The sequence below is a fragment of the Vicugna pacos genome, unplaced genomic scaffold, assembly GCF_048564905.1.
Source record: "Vicugna pacos unplaced genomic scaffold, VicPac4 scaffold_119, whole genome shotgun sequence".
NCBI lineage: Eukaryota > Metazoa > Chordata > Mammalia > Artiodactyla > Camelidae > Vicugna > Vicugna pacos.
In genome coordinates, this window is record NW_027328799.1 from 322,268 (window position 1) to 339,701 (window position 17,434).

At 43.3% G+C, this 17,434-nt stretch overlaps 1 protein-coding gene across 1 annotated transcript in view; it reads left to right on the forward strand.

Annotated features, from left to right (window-relative positions):
* The window catches only part of LOC140695006 (uncharacterized), a 153,474-nt gene that overhangs the window by 113,014 nt on the left and 23,026 nt on the right, over positions 1-17,434 (forward strand). Inside the window, exons 23-24 of the mRNA XM_072957981.1 lie at positions 14,461-14,590; positions 14,823-15,032. The gene's annotated coding sequence lies outside the window, so the exon portion shown is untranslated. The remainder of the gene's footprint in view (positions 1-14,460; positions 14,591-14,822; positions 15,033-17,434) is intronic.

The following is a 17,434-nucleotide window of genomic DNA, read 5'->3' on the forward strand; positions in this document are numbered from 1 at the left end:
TACATCCCTCTAGCGTGTTTACATTACATGTTGCAGTTTGTGAAAGAAAGTTGGGTAACGCAGAGTCTGGAACGTGGCTGTGTATGACTCAGGTTCACGCTCACCCTGCCTGTCAGAGCTCAGGCCTTCACTCCTTTCTGCAGGGGAGCGAGTGGAGGCAGCTCTCATCAGCGCTGTCACCACCCTCTGAGTGGCAGTGACAGCAGTGACTGTGTGTGGACGTGCAAATTGTTTTTCCAAGAGCTTTATATGCGTTTCTGCATTTAATAATTAAAGCCCTCCTGTGAGGAAGCGTTTTTAATGCATAATACATTTTATTTTGATATTGATAGATTTCAAACCTCTGGAAAATTTACAGTAGTACAATAAACGCTTAGATACAGTTCACCTTATAGGGCACTATTTGGCTTTCTGTGTCTGGCTTATTTTAGCATAAAATTTCAAGGTTCATCCATAATTGTAGCCTGAATCAGTACTTTATTCTTTTTGCTTGATAATATCCTTTTCCTTTTTTTTTCGTTTTTGGTCTATTTAAAAATATTTTCATTGAAGTCTTGTTAGTTTATAATTTTGTGTTAGTTTCTTGTGTACAGCACAACACTTCAGCTAAATAGGAACCTACCTGTATTCATTTTCATCCTCTTTTTAAACATAAGTTACTATAAGATATTAAATATATTCTCCTGTGCTATACAGTATAAACTTGCTGTTTATTCTTTACATACTCAGTATCTGCAAATCTTGAACTCCCAGTTTATTCCTTCCCACACCCTCTCCCCACTGGTAACCATAGTTTGGTTTCTATGTCTCTGTGTCTGTTTCTGTTCTGTAGATAAGTTTATTTTTTTGTTTCTTTCTATTTTTTTTTTTAGAGTCCACATGTGAGCAATCTCATATGGTATTTTCCTTTCTCTTTCTGGCTTACTTCACTTAGAATGACATTCTCCAGGTCCATTGATGTTGCTGCCAAAGTCATTATTTTATTATTATTTTATGGCTGAATAGTAGTCTATTGGACAAATATGCTACAACCTCTTTATCCAGTCATCTCTCAGTGGACATTTCGGTTGCTTCCATGTCTTGATATTGTAAATAGTGCTGCTGTGTACATTGGGGTGTAGGTGTCTTTTTCAATTAGGGTTCCTTCTGGATATATGCCCAGGAGTGGGATTGCTGGGTCATCTGGGAGGTCAATTTTATGTCTTTAGAGGAACATCTATACACTTTTCCACAATGGCTCCACCAAACTGTATCCCCACCACAGTGTAGGTGTGTTCCCAATTCTCCGCAGACTTTCCAGTATTTATTGTCAGTGAACTTCTGAATGATGGCTATTCTGACTGGTGAGAGGTGATACTTGATTGCAGTTTTGATTTGCATTTCTCTGATAATGATATTGAATATTTTTTCATGTGGCTACTGGCCGTTTGTAAGTCTTCATTGGAGAAATGTTTCTTTAGGACTTCTGCCAATATTTGAATTGAATTGTTTGTTTTTCTTTCTTATTAAGTGTAAAAACTGTTTACATATTCTGGGAATTAAGCCCCTAGCAGTTTCATTTATTGTAAATATTTTCTCCCATTCCATAGGTTGGTTGTCTTTTTGTTTTGCTTACTGTTTCCATAGCTGTGCAAAAGCTTGTAAGTTTAATTAGATCCCTCTTGTATATTTTTGGTTGTTTTTCTATTGCTTGAGTAGACTGCTCTAGGAAAACATTGCTGAGATGTATGTCAGATGTTTTGCCTATGGTTGCTTCTAAGAGGTTTATTGTGTCTTGTCTACATGTTTAAGTCTTTAACACATTTTGTATTCATTTTTGTATATTCTGTGAGGGAGTAGTCTAACTTCAATGATTTACATGCAGCTGTTAAGTTTTCCCTACACCATTTGCTGAAGAGGCTGTCTTTACTCCATTGTATTTTCTCACCTCCTTTGTCAAAATTTCAATGACCAAAAGTTTGTGGGCCTATTCTTGGTAATTTTGTTTATCCGTTCATTGATGGATGGATATTGTTAGTAACTTTTGGCTACTCTGAATGATACTGCTATGAATATTGATGTGAAATTTTTTATGAGAATATGTTTTCATTCTGTTGGCTGTACATTTGCCCCGCCATATCTGTAGTTTCCACTACATGAATCCAGATGGTTGATTGTAAAGGGACTCGAACATCCTTGGATTATGGTATCCAGGGTGTGGGGTTCCTGAAACCAACTCCCCAAGGATATTGAGAGATGACTCTATATGTAGGAGTGGAATTGCTGAGACATATAACTCTAAGCTTTTGAGGAAATACCAGACTTCTAAAAAGAAGCTGCAACATTGTTCCTTTCCCCTGGCCACATATGAGGTTTCTCTGCCTCCTGAACGACATTTGTTATTGTCCATGTTTTGGTTATAACCATCCTAGTGGGTGTAAAATGAGATCTCATTTTGTTTTTGACTTCCCTAGTGATGCTGATCATCTTTTCATATGATTATTGGCCATTTGTATATCTATTTAAATTCGTGGTAAATTTAAAAATTGGGTGTATTTTTTTGTATTGTTCAGTTGTAAGCATTCGTTATATATCCTGGATACTACTCTCTTATTAGATACATACTTTGCAAAATTTTTCTTCTATTCTGCACATTGTCCTTTAACTATATTTTTTTTTAACGTTAAAACAATTTCTTTACAAGGGAGGTAGTTAGATGTAAAGATTTATTTTTTTTTTTGCAAAGCACGCACTCTCTGACTTGAGATACCCTTTTCCCCTGTCATTTCACTTTCTTGATGACGTCCTTTGTAAGAAAAAGGTTTTAGTTTTGATGAAGTCCAGTTTATCTGCTTTTTCCTTCTATCACTTGTGCTCTTGGTTTTGTATCTAGGAAACCAAAGCCTATCCTAGGCCCACAAAGATTTATACTGTGTCTTCTTTTAGAAAGTTTATAGGTTTAATTTTTACATTTCTGTCTGTGATCTATTTTCAATTAATTTTATTTGTTATATAAAATATGGGTGTTCAGATTCCAGATTGATTCTTTTGCCTGCAGATACCCAGCTGTCCCTGAACCATTAGTTGAATAGACTATTCTTTCAATGGAGTGTTTTTGGCCCCCTAGTGGAAAAGTGTCTGTAAATGTAAGTTTTTCCCCGTGGGTTTTTATTGTGTCTTTTAGATTTATTTATCCAAACTTATGCCAGTATCATACTGACTTAGTACTATAGCATTTTAGTACACTTTAAAGTGAGTCCTCCAACTTTACTCTTCTTTTTCAAGGTTGTTTTGCTGTCCTGGGCCCCTTGCAAGTCCATGTGAATTTTGGGATCAGTTTTTCAATTTTGCATAGAAGTCAGCTGGAATTTTGATAGGGATTCCACTGAATATATAGTTCACTTTGAGGATTCTTAACATTTTTAATAATATTGTCAATCATTCCATGAAAATGGGATGTCTTCCATATATGTAGATCTTTTAAAATTTATTCTGGTGATACTTCAAAAAGTTCAATGTACAAATCTTGTAAATTTTTGTTAAATGTATCTCTCACTTTATTTTTAATGCTGTTGTAAATGGAAAGGCTGAATTTCTTATGGGTGGGACTATGTATCAATCTTCTTATTTGTAGAATTCCTTCACAACAATTACCCTTGGTATATATTTGCTACATAAATCTATCCACAACTATTCCCCGCCCCGTGTTATAAGAAACCAAGACCCAAGGTAAGCTACTTGAAAACACCTATGTGGAAGTGAGAAATGAGACCCTTGGGTGGGTCTTTGTGCAGATGATACTGAGAGCTTATTCTGAATGGCTTCTTCTTAATTACTTTTAAACAACCCTTTCAGTGTATTTAGTCAGATACATTAAGATTATGCCCTTTTGATGTGCGGAGTAGCTAAGACTATAATTTTCAAATAAATTCTAGTGAGAGTGTTGTACTTGAAACCTAATTTGCATCAATCTTTGAAGATTTATGTTTCAGGAGCTTTGACTAAAGAACAACTGTCTTTATTCTATAATGAGAACTAAATGCTCAAGCAACATGTAAGAGTTTGAGCAAACTGCCCCCGCCCCGTAGTGCTGGGTGGCTGCAGCTGTAACTGGAGTGAGCACTTACCTCTCCCAGTATGCTTGTGCTGATCTGCTCAAAGTGGTTCGTCCAACAGTTTGTCAGTAGTCTGTTGGACAAAGTCATAAAACATTGATTGAAGGTTGCTAGAATGCAATATATTCTTATTAATATTAAGTAAGCACATATTGAATGCTTACTGTATGATGGAATTGCCCCTCAGCCTCACATGAATATTATTTCTCTTGAAACCTCACATATTTCCTTGTTATTCTCACTTTACAGATAAGGAGACTGAGAATTAGGTCTTCTCTCTTTTGGGGGGAGCTCATTATTAATGATGGGCAGTTGTAAGGAAAAAGATATTGATTCATCATGAGAAAACATTTTTGTGAGAGTCAGCAATGAAGAAGATGAACACTGAAGAAGGTGATCATTGTTCGAGTGAGACAAGACCTGGGTTGTGCGGAGTCAGCATCCCTGTCCTAGACACGGCACGTGTAGAGCTGCGTGGTGGGTGAGGCGGCGCGGCCGTGCAGGGAAAGCGGATGCTGGGGCCTTAGGCTGTGCTCAGGCCTGGTTGGGCTTTCTCCTAAGGGGAGTGAACCATCATTGACAGATTTTAAGTAGGAGAGTGGGGTGCTCTCATAGTTCATATTTGTCTTCTAGAATGTTTGGAAACATTTAGAAGGCTTGGCAGGAGATGATGTGATGAGTCAGAGTAGGGTGGCTGCGAGGTGTAGCAGTGTCCAATTTTCAAGTGGTTTTCAGGCCCAGGCTTGTGGCTCAGTAGCCGTGTCAGTTTGAATGACGCACTCAAGGAAGTGAAACAATTTATCTAATCAATTGAAGCAGCGATGTACCCAATTCCCAGGACTGTTGTGGAGATCCAGTGAGATAACGTTTGCAGTGTGCAGCATGGTCCCAGCACAGAGTCAGTGCTGAGTGAGTGACAGTGAGTATCTGGTAGGTCAGGTGTGGGTGGTGGGACTCGGTGTCTGAGGATATCTGGGCCCTGAAGAAGGGGTCCATTCACATCTGTGAGTGATGGGCCTGAGTTGGGAGACGCAGGGAGACCTTACCCTCCGACCAGGGGCCCTGGTAAGGACGGTTATGGGAGGAACACCGTGAAGTCAGCTCTTTGCATGTGGAGTTGGAGCTGCCTTTGAGACAACTAACTGCAGTGTCACGAGCTTAAAGAGGAGATCTGGGCCCAGGTTGTGCATTTTCCTAAAATCTCAACTCCTAAGGACGCCGAAGTATTGATCACTGAACGTGAAGTCATACTTTAAAGGACAAACGAATAGTAGTATTATCTCTGTCATCAAAGCTCACGTCTATTTATTCATCACTCACTTTGCTAATTGGGTACTTACAGAGCTCACTTTACCGTCCTCCCGTGGGCTCAGGCTCCACAGAAAAGAGCTGGTGAGACTCCCTCTTTTCTAGAATAAGACACATTTAGCTTGTAGACTTCTGTACCTCGCCAGACTTAGGAAATTAGTTTGTTGGTTTAATTGTATTTTCTGTTGGCCATGTCCTGACAGGAGAGAAATTTTACCTCATGGTCATGTTTCAATTAGCTGTTACTGAGAATTGCTGATCTGATACATAGTGTATGTATTACATTAACTTTGTAGAGTAGTTATCATTTTTCTGTCTTTGCCCTTTAATTTTGTTTGCCCCTTCAGTGTTCTATTCTTTTTGGGGTCTTATTTTTTTTTAATTAAAAAATGTCTGTTAGCAGTTAAGAAAAAAAAAGCAAAGAAAAAATGCACATGAGAAGTAAATTTAGAAAATGTCTAGTGTGTTTTCTGTCTCGGCAATGGAGGGTACTAGAAACTCCTGAAAACCTTCATTACACAAGTTCCTTAAAATGCTGATTGAGAAATAAAACCTTCCTTCCTCATCTTTCAAGCTGCACAACTCATTGTCAAGAAAGTGAGGGAAAATTCTCAGAAGCCAAGACAAACGAGAAAGCAGGGTTTCTGAGAGATACGTGAGCGTTAGAAGCCGTGGTGTGCTGGTTGGCTCCTGAACTGATTTTCAGTTGCCTTGACAGGAGGGAAGGATGTGAGCCCCAGACCTCTCACACTAGGAGTTGGATGGGTGATCATATAATGGGCCAAGCCCATCCTGAGAATCTTGCTTTACTAAAGGGTGAAATAGGAAAAAAAAATTCCTCAAGACAAGAAAGTAAGAAAAGTCAATTTTGTTGGAAGAGGGGAAAAATAACAAATCCAAAGTAAGGATATAGTTTAAAGCTGTTCTGGCATGAGAGTGACCACAAACTCCTGGCAGAAAAGCACAGCTACTCCTTGATTGATAAGTTGTATTTTGAATGAATCAGTGAACAGCTATTCCGAAAAAGGCCTCCAGAGTCTTGTGGATCAAGATACTTGACAGCAAACACCTCTCTTCCAAGGTCTCATTCAAATAACCAGAAAGGTTTTAAAGGAAACTAACAATAATCTGAGTTGTATTTATTGACATTACTATATGCTAAGAATTCAGAGGTGACTATGGAGTTGTCTCCTATTTTATGGACCTTATTTTCTCTTTGGGGAGAAAAATGACATAGTTGGGTATCTTGGTGGAGGGAGGTGTTAGTCTGTTGCAATTAGCCAGAAGAGGAGATTAAGAAAACAGTGAAGGGTGGGTGAACTTTTTAGCTGAGGACAGTCTTGTTCACTTGGCTTTTAATTGCAGGCTCAATGAGCTGTCACTGGAGGGAATAGATCTTACGGAGGATGGACTTAGCTCAGGCCTCTTTTGAATGGACAAGTGAACCTGGAAAAAGACAGTCAAATCTGTGCAGACATTAAAGTTCACTTGAACGTGCTGCATCCCTGAGCCAAAGATAGGACAAATATGCAGCAATTCTTGAGGACAGAAGAGTGGTTTTTAAGGTTCTCCAAGAATGAATCCCATGGAACCGAGATGGCCAGTTGTCAAACTGAGACTTTGTTCTTTGGACGGTGTACCCAGCAAGGGTATTGGCCTTTTATATGTTTCCATTTGTCTTTAATACATGTCTGTTGATGAGGACATGGGCACAAATGTTTGACACCTTGTCGAGGCGATTTTGGATTCCTGCCTAGAAGCACGGGCACAGTTGTGGCTGCTTCATACATCTTGCAGCCCATCCCTTTCCCCGGCTCCGTGATCACGGCAGAGTGGTTCCTTGTTGACCTGTCCGTTTCCTCTGTGACATCATAACCCATGAAAAGACCGGAGCATATTAACTTGGATTTGTTAAATTGAAAGAAACAGATCAAATATGGAGTCAGATTTGTTCTTTCCTATTTCAGTAGTACCATGGAGATGGCAGTTTGGGCAGCTTTTTGTAGTGTCCTGGAGGCTTTCTCTCTCAGCTTCTGGGTGCCTCTATTGAAAACCCTTCATTGCTGTCTGGCCTGCTGGTAATGCACACTGCCTGTTTTGCCCTGAAGATGTGTTCTGTTTATAAACTCATCTCTACTCCTTGGAAAACAACTCAAGAAAAACTCAGTTGGTTTTCCACCAGCCATGGGAAGGGGTGAGGTAAACCGTGTTATTATTTCATAAAATAATAGTAATAATAGTAATAGTCATAGTAGTAGTACTTGTAGTAATAGTAATAATAATAATAATAATAATAATAATAATAATAATAATAATAATAATATTAATAGAAGTCTTAAAACAGGACAGAGCACATTGGAGAGAGTCAAAAAATGCTTTCTGGCTTAAATCAAAAGTGATGACTAGTGATTCCATGGCTGCTGTATTTGCTAAGCTAATTACTCCTTTGCTCCATTACACATTTCTTTTATCTGAAAAAGAAATACAAGGAAATGGTTTAAAAAAAACTCAAACAGAGCACAAAAATACACAAGTGAAAGAAGTTTTCCCTCATCCTCTGTTCTTTCAGCTCTCTCTGGAGATGCCTCTGTTTACTATCCTTTGGGTGCTTTTCCAGATATGCTTTGCACATTCCCACCTATGTATGTAAATTCCTTTAAAATTTTAGTTATTTTTAACTTAAAGAGATTTAAATCCTCAAGTGGCTTCTGGCCGGGTAATATAACAGAACAAATCTGACTCCATATTAGATTTGTTCCTTTGAATTTAACCCTGTGCTCTGTCACCTAGGCTTCATCTTGCTTGTAAAACAATGTTGCCTAGAGCCTGAAATAAACAGGAGAGCCTATTCTGAAGCCTCTGACCTTTAAGGATATTTAACACTTTTTCATTCATTAGAAGATAGCAAATTGCAGAATAGAAAATAACGTTTCTTTTGTTGGAGGTTTACAGGGATCTGACCCACGCAGATAGCTGCAAGAACAAAGGATTCTAACAAGAAGGAATTCCTACACTAAGAAGTTTGCACTAACCAAGCACATAGGAAAGGAGCCTGAATTGTGACTTGGGGAGATGGTTTTCCAGGACATTAGTTTGCCATCTAGGTCTACAGAAACTTGCTATTCCATGCCCCAACATCTGGTCTCCCAACTTATTGGCCTGTCCTGCACTGAGGAGAATTAATTTGGACTTGGTAACACTCCTATCTACCTAGAAAGCTGGGCACTGGAGCTGAGTGTTATGGAAACAGGCCAGCCAAGAAAAAAGCACCAATCGGAGTGTTGGAGTACTCAGAATTATTATACCGGTGGGCTCAGAGGGGCTTCGGCTCCGAAGTTTTGAGTACCTCCAAGACGTGCACATGAGGTTTTAAAGGCTTAATTACAAGTAAGGGGGGATTAGCCAATAAGGCTCAAAGAACAAAAAGCAAGGAATAAGTACACTGGAGCTTATCAATTTGTAACAGATCACATTACTGACACTTGTTGAGCTTGGAATTACGAGTTAGGTTGTTAGGCCAATAAACTGACACTAAACTTCAGATTTACGAGATAGCCCAGCAGAATTTAGATCAGTAAACTGACACTTATCACACTTAGATTTGTGACTTAGCTTGTTAGCCCAGCTGGACTTTTCCTTCACATGAGGACAGCTCTCCCACACCCAGGGAACTACTGTGAGCCCTTGATGTTTCCACTAGGGTGGGTATGGTTTACCCAGGAGGGATGGGGACTATGCACCAACACTCAGGCAGTCTGCTCTGTCTGGGGCTCTGATCTTGTACCATCCCTCTCCCCGCCAGCCCAACACCTGGGACAGTGGAGCTAAGGCAGAGATCCTGCCTGCCTGTTTCCCAGCGTGTAAAAGGGGAATATGTGCTCTTCCCAAGGTAGTTCTGAGCGACAACACCTGCGGGTGCTTGGTTCTCAGAGCAAAAGAAAACCCAGCTCCGCGTGGGGGCAACGGGTGTGATCTCCCTAGGGTTTCTGCAGAAGCATCGGACGGAGGGTTGGATCACGGTGGTAAAATTGAGCTGCGGGGCTTGAAGGGTAACAGAAGGTACAGAGGCAGGTCTGCCGCCTAGGGGTGCCCCAGAGGTAAAGCTTTTTTTCTCCAACTCCGCTAAGACCCTCCTTTCTCCAGAGCCCTTCCTTCTCTCTGCTCATCCTGTCCATCTGTATCCCTCCAATTTTCCCGTCCTCTCCACCCGCTCCGATCTTCTCCCTCCCTCGCTGTCCCACCTTCTCTCACAGAACCCAGAGGATCGCTGGCCCTCCTGCGCATGCGCAGTCAGTGCAAAGTGGTCCGCTGGTTGGGAGCTCCATATCCGAGCCGGGGATCGGGCCCAAAGGCTTCTCAACTACGTCGCCCGGTAGGCCTTTGGTTCCTGCCTGTTGCCGGGGCCTCTGACTGTGGAAGTGCAAGGTGGGGGGCTCCCAGGAAAGGGGTCAGGCGGCTGCGGGAGGGCGGTCCGCCTGTCACAGACCCCAAGGGCGCTAGTCAGCCCGTGTTCAGATGAATTGCTCAGGCCAGACCCCTCTGCCAGCGCCACCTGCCCCGGCGCCCCGGCGCCCCGGCCACAGTGTCCAGGGCCTGGTGTGCACCTGCCACCTCTCACCCAGCCGGGATCCCCTCAGTCCGCGGCTGGCGTCCCATTCCCCTCTCCCTCCCGCTAGCCCTCTCCTCCCGGGCTTCCTCTCCTCGTCCGCCGGCCCGTCCCCGCCCCTGGGCGGGCTGTGTCCCGGGCGGGCGGGGTCTGCGGACCCGGACGGGGGCGGGCGCCTGGGACTGGGGCTGGGGCTGTCCTCCGAGCGAGGCTGCAGCCCGCGTCCCCCTCCCCGCTTTCCCTGCCCCGCGACCCCGGGGCTGCCCTGCTCTCCCTTTCCCGCTGCCTGAGGACCAGCTCTGTGGCGTGGGCGCTGCTACCTGGGCTGAAAGCCTCCGGCTCTAACGCCCAGCTTCTCCTGGTGGAGTTGGGAAAAGGGAGCGTCACTGCTAAGCGAGGTTCTGTCTCCCCCCTCCATGTTTCTGCCGCAGGTAAGTACCTTGAACACTTTCAGGTGTTATGATGGAGGTGCTTGTTGATGTCACGTGTTTTCATAGTGAGAGGGATTGCAGTGGTGAAAGCAGGGCTTGGTTCTGTTAAAAATGTGCTGAAGGCATGAGGCTGTGACATCCTCCTTCCTTCCCTCTCCCAGGGTGAAAGGAGTGATCCTCGATTTTCAAAAGATAGTTACAGTCCCTAACTAGCCCAGCCCAGCTAGTGTGGGTTAACAGGAACAGCACCACCAGAGGCCTTGGAGACCCAGGGATATTGCAGTCCTAAAGTGCTCCTGGCATAGTTTGGCTTGTTTAGGTTTTTTGTTTTTCATAAATTGTGGGACAGACTAGTGTATAAACTGAAAAATAATTGTCAAGAAATAATTTTCATAGGACAGTTTTATTGTGATATAGTTCACACACCATGAATTCCATCCATTTAATTGGTACAATTCAGCAGCTTTTTGCATATTCACAGTGGTGCATGCATTATTATTCCAGAACGTTTTCATCACTTCAGAAAGAGCAGTGGAAATGAATGACCTATCCACCCCTCCGAAGTGGTGGTTCTAAAGAAATTTCTTGGCTATTCCTGACCATAAATTAACTTGTTATATTCCAAGAAAAATCTGGTAGGAATTCTAACCAGAATTGAAATGAATCTGTCTATCAAAACAGGAAGAATTTATACCTTTATGGCATAAACTTCTTCTACCCATGAATATATCTGGGACCCTATCTTTTCATCTGACCAGAGCCTGGCCCATGTGAAGTCCTCACTACTTTTTGGGCTTGTGAATGATGAGATTCTATACATCGTTAGTTGCAACTGTAGCCTTTCACAGAAGAGAAAAGTAACCTCAGTGAAGCAAGTGACTCTCTGATGGTCAGAAAGAGTGACAGCCAGTGCTGGAGTGATCCAGTGGACTTGGTGTTTGCAGCTAGATTTCTCGACCACCTACAGTTAAGGGGATTAGAGAGTTCTTTTATTTTTTCTTAATGGCATTGCATTTATTTTTACTTATTTTTTAAAATTATTTTTTATTTAAGTGTAGTCAATTTACAATGTTAGTTTCAAGTGTACAGCAGAGATTCAGTTATAAACATATGCATATGTATATATATATATGTTTTAGATTGTTTTTAGTATAAATCACTACAAGAAATTGAATATAGTTCCCTGTGTTATGTAGCAGGTCCTTGTCATTTATTTTATATTTACTAATTTGTATCTGTTAATCCCCCCTTTCCTGCCTGCTAAACACAGTTTGCTTTCTATGTCCATGAGTCCATTACTAGGAGCACCGTTTTTCCTAGTAATATATGCTCTTTTGCTGCTTTCAGTTTCAGTAATTCCATCTTATCTGTGGGCGCTTTTCTTCTGGTGGCCTTTATGTGGTTTGCACACGTGGTAATAGAGATCTGTATTTGGGAGAACCCCAGGCCTCGTGTAGTCCCTGGTACAGAGTGCCCACTGAATTGATGCTTGAACTGGGAAAAAAGCACAGTAAATGTTGGAATTTCCACTATGGTTGAGAATTCTATAACCTCTTTTGACAAACTTAATATTGGCTGCACCCATTCTGGGTAATTTGGTGGAAATTCATGTTATGGTGGTGAAGAGACGGGGCCTTGTATGCTTCTTCTCTTTCTGTTTTCTAACACTCATTCTCCTGGGCCTTTCAGATCCTCCCCTAGAAGTGCCAGGTCTGGCTTGGTGCTGCGCTGAGGCAATATTTGTTAATAAGGCCCTTTCCTCATCTCTTCTGAGCCTCCGGTTCTTTCTCTGCACAATGAGGGCTTAGACTAGATAACTACTTTTCAGTTTCTTTTAAAGCCATGTTTCCTTTGAGAAACAGAAAATGCAAATCTCTCCTCTCAAACCAACCCTTTAGATTTTGAAAAGTCCTCCAAGGAGTGACATAGCTCTTTGTGGAAAATGAATGTGATTGTGATTCCAGGTGACACAGAAAAGACTATTCAGAGATTGATTGCAGGGAGAGGGCAGGAAAGGGGCAGTATGTCACACTTTCTAGTGTGAGCACTGGAGCAGGGGCTTGGATTTAAATACGGTGTCTGACGTGGCCTCTCTCTAATCTTGTAGAATGTGATAAACTACTCTACCTCAGTTTCTTGATGTGTCAAGTTGGGGTGATAATATTTTAAGGCTTTTGTGAAACATTATGCAAATAAGCCATTTGTGTATGGGTAGAAACAAGACCTGCTAGGGATTCAGGGATTTGTTTAAAAAAAAAAATCTTGTCCATAGCACTCTGTCTGTGTGTATTTAGTAGTTCCTGAAGGGTGAGGGTGAGTCTAAAGTCCATCGTGGGACAGGTGGCCCATGATTCTCTGTGCCCCTGAATGCCCCCTCCTCCCCAGTCTTCTTCCTCAGTCCAGGATGAAGTTCCCTAGTAGATTTACTCAGAGGTCTTGTGAAAATGGCTATTCATTTTATTGTTTCACCAAGAAGGGCTGCCATCATGATCTCTGTGGTCAGGTTTTGAAGGGCTGCCATCATGATATCTGGTAAGAATTCTATGGAATTGGGTGTTTGTATTTAATGAAAAGAAAAAAATTACAAATAGAAAATTAGAACAAGGATGGTCACATGGGCTCTTGGAAGTGGACACCATTAGAAGTTGGAGGGACTAGTGGGCTCAGTGGGAATGTTAACTGAGTGTATCTCATGGGCTGGGCATTGTCCTATTTGTACTGTGTGTTCCTTATTTGAGACAGTGAGCTCACCTAACCTCGAAAACCTCTTTAAAAAATTAGACTTTTTATTTTGAGATGTAATGTAGATTCCCATGTGGTAGTAAGAGATAATATGGAGAGAGCCTATGGACTCTTTGCCCAGTTTTCCTTAATGGTTCCATCTTGCAATATTGGGGTACAATTCATTACTGACTCACTAACAATTTGAGGTTTGTGTTATTGCCCTCATTTCTATCCACGATTAAATTGGGGCTTAGAGAAGCACACAGGCCTGCCCAGGTCACCCACATTGTTAGTGCAGAGTCTGGTGAACGTGGGCTTGGGATTTCCAGGAAGTATCATTATGATGGTCTTTGGCAGGGAGCAGCATTCACTTTGCTTGTTTATTCATTCATTCAAAAAACATTTATTGAGTAAATTCTGTGGGTCAGATGCTTTCTTAGGGTTATCTGATTCTTCAGCAGTACTGAGAACCAGGTAATGTTTATATTTTTTAAACTGAGAAAATTAGCTCTGAGAGGTTATAACTCCCCCAAAGGAAGAATAGCTCATAAAGGGGGGATAGTACATTTGTACAGTCACCACTTTTTATGCAGGTGGTACCCTAGGCATTTTACATTTGCAAACATCCGTAATCCAGATATATTCTTGCAAGGCAAGGATTTTTTTTAATTGATGTATAGTCAAGTTTACAATGTTGTGTCAATTGCAAGGTGTTTTTTGACTTTTGAATTAAAAAATACTTCTTCAGGAGGGAAATTAGGTGTATTTATTTGTTTGATTTTTTAAAATGAGGTACTGGGGTTTGAACCCAGGACCTCGTACATGCTAAGCATGTGCTCCACAAATGAACAGTACCCTCTACCCCAAGGCAAGTTTTCTTATCCATTACTATGAAGCTAAGCGGTTCAAATCAATTGAATAGAATTCCAGATCTTTTGATCCTACTGTGGTCCTTTTCTTTATATTCTGCTGAAGGGGTTTGGGGAAAGCATATCCTTTGTTCATTTCTTAATTCAGCATTTTTGAGTAGTGACTTCATATCAGAGCCTTGCTTGGTGCTTGGAAATATAAAATAAGAAATGACATTTCTCTGCAGGGGCAGGAAGCCTAGACCAAAAACTGGGTAATGTGATCCGAGCTACAGTAGCCATGTGCAGACTCTGAGGACAAACTGTACCCCCGGATTTGCTTTGGCTTCCCTTGCCTTCTGTCTGGTACACACCAGGTCACCGCAACCCAGATGGGCCCATAGCACACAGCAGAGTATGTACCTCGATCTCCTCTCCTGTCTCAGCAGGGCCTGCAACATGAGCATCCCTGACTACGTGCAGTGTGCTGAGGACCACCAGACTCTTCCCGTTGTAGTCCAAACCATGGAGATCATCTCAGAGGAGAATTTCTTTTGCATCTATCAGCTACTCACCTCGGTGAGCCATATCAGCCCATGTGGCTCCCAGTGGACACTCTGTATCCACTAAAGGCACCGCTATGTGCCCGAGAATGGGTGGAGCGTCTTCCAGAAACACTGCAAGGTCGTGGGCCTTGTCACCATTACCGACTGTCTCTCTGCCAAGGCCTTGGAGAAGCTCCACATGCAGAGGAGCTGTATGGCACCTCGATAATGACTCTCAGCTCTTTGTCTTTGTACTGCATGTGGAGGAAGTCGAGCAGCCGCGCACCGACGTTGCCTTCAAATTTAGAGGACTGCAGGGTGGTGGAGAAGAGGATCGAGGACTTCACTGAGTCACTCTTCATCTTGCTCAAGTCCAAGTGGCTGGATGGTGGCCCCAAGAATTCTGGGGACAAGATTCCCCTCCTCTGCATCCTGTTTGAGAAGGAGGACTTCATGGGACTGGACACAGACAGCAGGTATGTTTACCTGGAGGCCAGTCCACCCTGGCTTTGTGCCGGATTGCTTCCCTACATCCAGAAAGGGATCAGCAAGGTAGAAGTCTGTCTTGTAGCCAAGGGGGGATGGAGATGCAGCCCGCCGGTTTCCAGACATTTCAAAGTGAATCCGCCTTTGTTTCAGAGAGATCCTTTTAGGGTTAGTGTGGACACTTACTCCCGCTTTACAGCCATGACCATGGTGGGACCCCTGGGGTTGCTGTCCAATAAAGTAGTCAAAGCCATTGATGCTAGGAGCACTGGGGAGGAGGCTGGACTGAGCTGAGATGTGCTGTAGGTCAAATGCACATCAGACACTGAGGCTTGTCTAGTAAAAGTATATAAACTATCTCTTTACTTCCTATATTGCTTACATGTCAAAATGATAGTATTTTACATAAAGTAGATTAAGTAAGATCTGTTCTTAAAATCAGTTTCTAGTATTTGTTTTTTGTTTGTTGGTTTGTTTCTTTGTTTACCATTTTAAACGTGGCAAATGGGAAACGTTATTTACATGGCTCTCATTTCATTTCTGTTGGGCAGCCTGTCCTGGGACAGTCCCATCCCTTTGCTTATAGATGAGATGCTTAACCCCGAGAGGCGGAACGAGGAGCTGGTTGAGCTGGGGCTGGAGCCGGTGTCTCCTGCCTCCCAGGCCCAGCACCTATTCTGCTCAGGCGCTCTCTTCTTGCCCGACAGCCTCCATGCCAAGTTAGGACATCAGAAACACCGCCGGGGACTTCCGAATGAACTCCTTATGCAGGGAAAGGCGTGTCACGGTGTATGGGACAGAGCAGGGAAATGTTCATTCTCACTTTTTCCCTGTGATTAAGTCAACGGCCCCACATTGCCTCGGAAGTACAGACGAGCTCTTCTGGGCTGCCTACCCCCCCAACTTCAGCTCTGTTTCCCGGTGTAACTGTTGTGCTGTCCCTCGGGCAGAAGAGGGTGAGATGCCTTTTCCGAGACGTGGAAACCTTTGCTGGGGAGAGTGAGGGAAGCTGTGTTCCCCCGGCCTACGGCCTCTGTCCTTGAGTCTGGAGAGGGCTCATGGTGGTCCCACAGGTGACGGTCGGAGAACCTGGCACATGTTTCTGGGCCCGCTGTGAAGGAAGTGCTCTGTGACTCTTGAACTTAGCTAAGATCAGATCCTACTCTCTGGTTGTTGGTAAGTTGGAGGAGAAGATGCTAGAGAATTGATAAAAAGAATGTCTAGACCAGCCCTGTGAGTGAGAAGCACAGGGGACACGAGTCCCACCTGCGAGAGACAATGTAGCGGGCTCTGGATGAATTTTCTGTTCCTCCCAGACATACCTCTATGACTTAAGGAAGGGGGAGGCATGCTGTAGCCATGATCTGTACTTGTCCTCTCAGGGCCCTGTGATCTACATGCCCGCACTCCCCATCTGCTTCTTAAGATGAGCTGGCATGTATAGGAGTCTGGGCACTGCTGAGGGCATAGCTGCCAGCACCGTGCTACACCAAGTCTGGCTCCGTTCACCTCTCCTGTCAACACCTGCTGAGGCCCCAGGCATTAGTCAAGGTAGGTGCATCGGTGCAACATAAGCAGGGACCACTTCTCCCCCTGGACAGACTGGTGAGTGAGCAGTGGAAGCCTGGAGCCCTGCCCCAGCCCCCACGCCAGTGCCTCCTCTTTTGTCATAGGAGGCACTGGTGATATTTTTGCTCAACAAATGCTTGTCTCTGAGTCTGCAGCCCCACCAGAGAATGCCAGATTGTTTTTGTCTTTTGAAGTCTGTCCTTGGGACTTGGCGGAGTATCCGTATGTGTAATTAGCCCACAGTGGTTGACACTGTCCCCATTGTTTACCCAGAACCTCGTGTACCAGGCATGGCTCCCAGTATCGAAATACAGCAGCACATTAAACCTCCCTCCTTTTGGGTCTGTCTGTTCTGGTACCATAAGGGCTCAGCCAGCTTCTGAACGTCAGTGAGATAACGCGGCCAGTGAGCTCGGGTCAAGCACATTCTCCTCCAGTCACTTTTACCCCATTGTTGCTTTTAGTATTCCACAGTCATTAATTATTTAAACAATTCTTTGGTACAGGAGCAGAGCCTAATTCTCTCCTGCTACTCTTGGTGGAAGTGAGTAAAACGGTCCAGACTGAAATGCGACCACAATTTGTAGCTCAAAAGCTGCCTTGAAGCTTGTAGGTGGAATTTTGGTTAGGGGCGCTGACCACGTTGGGGTCCCCCGGCAGCGCCGCTCCCCTCAGGTCCCTGCTTTCCCTGGAGCAGGGGGTGAGGGTGGGTCTCACCATCCCCTCATCCCTGGCCTCACACACTCACGTAAATTCTTGTACATGCTGTCAAAATCATTTTTGTTCTTGTGTGTTTCTAATTTTCTCTTGTTCCTCTTTTCCT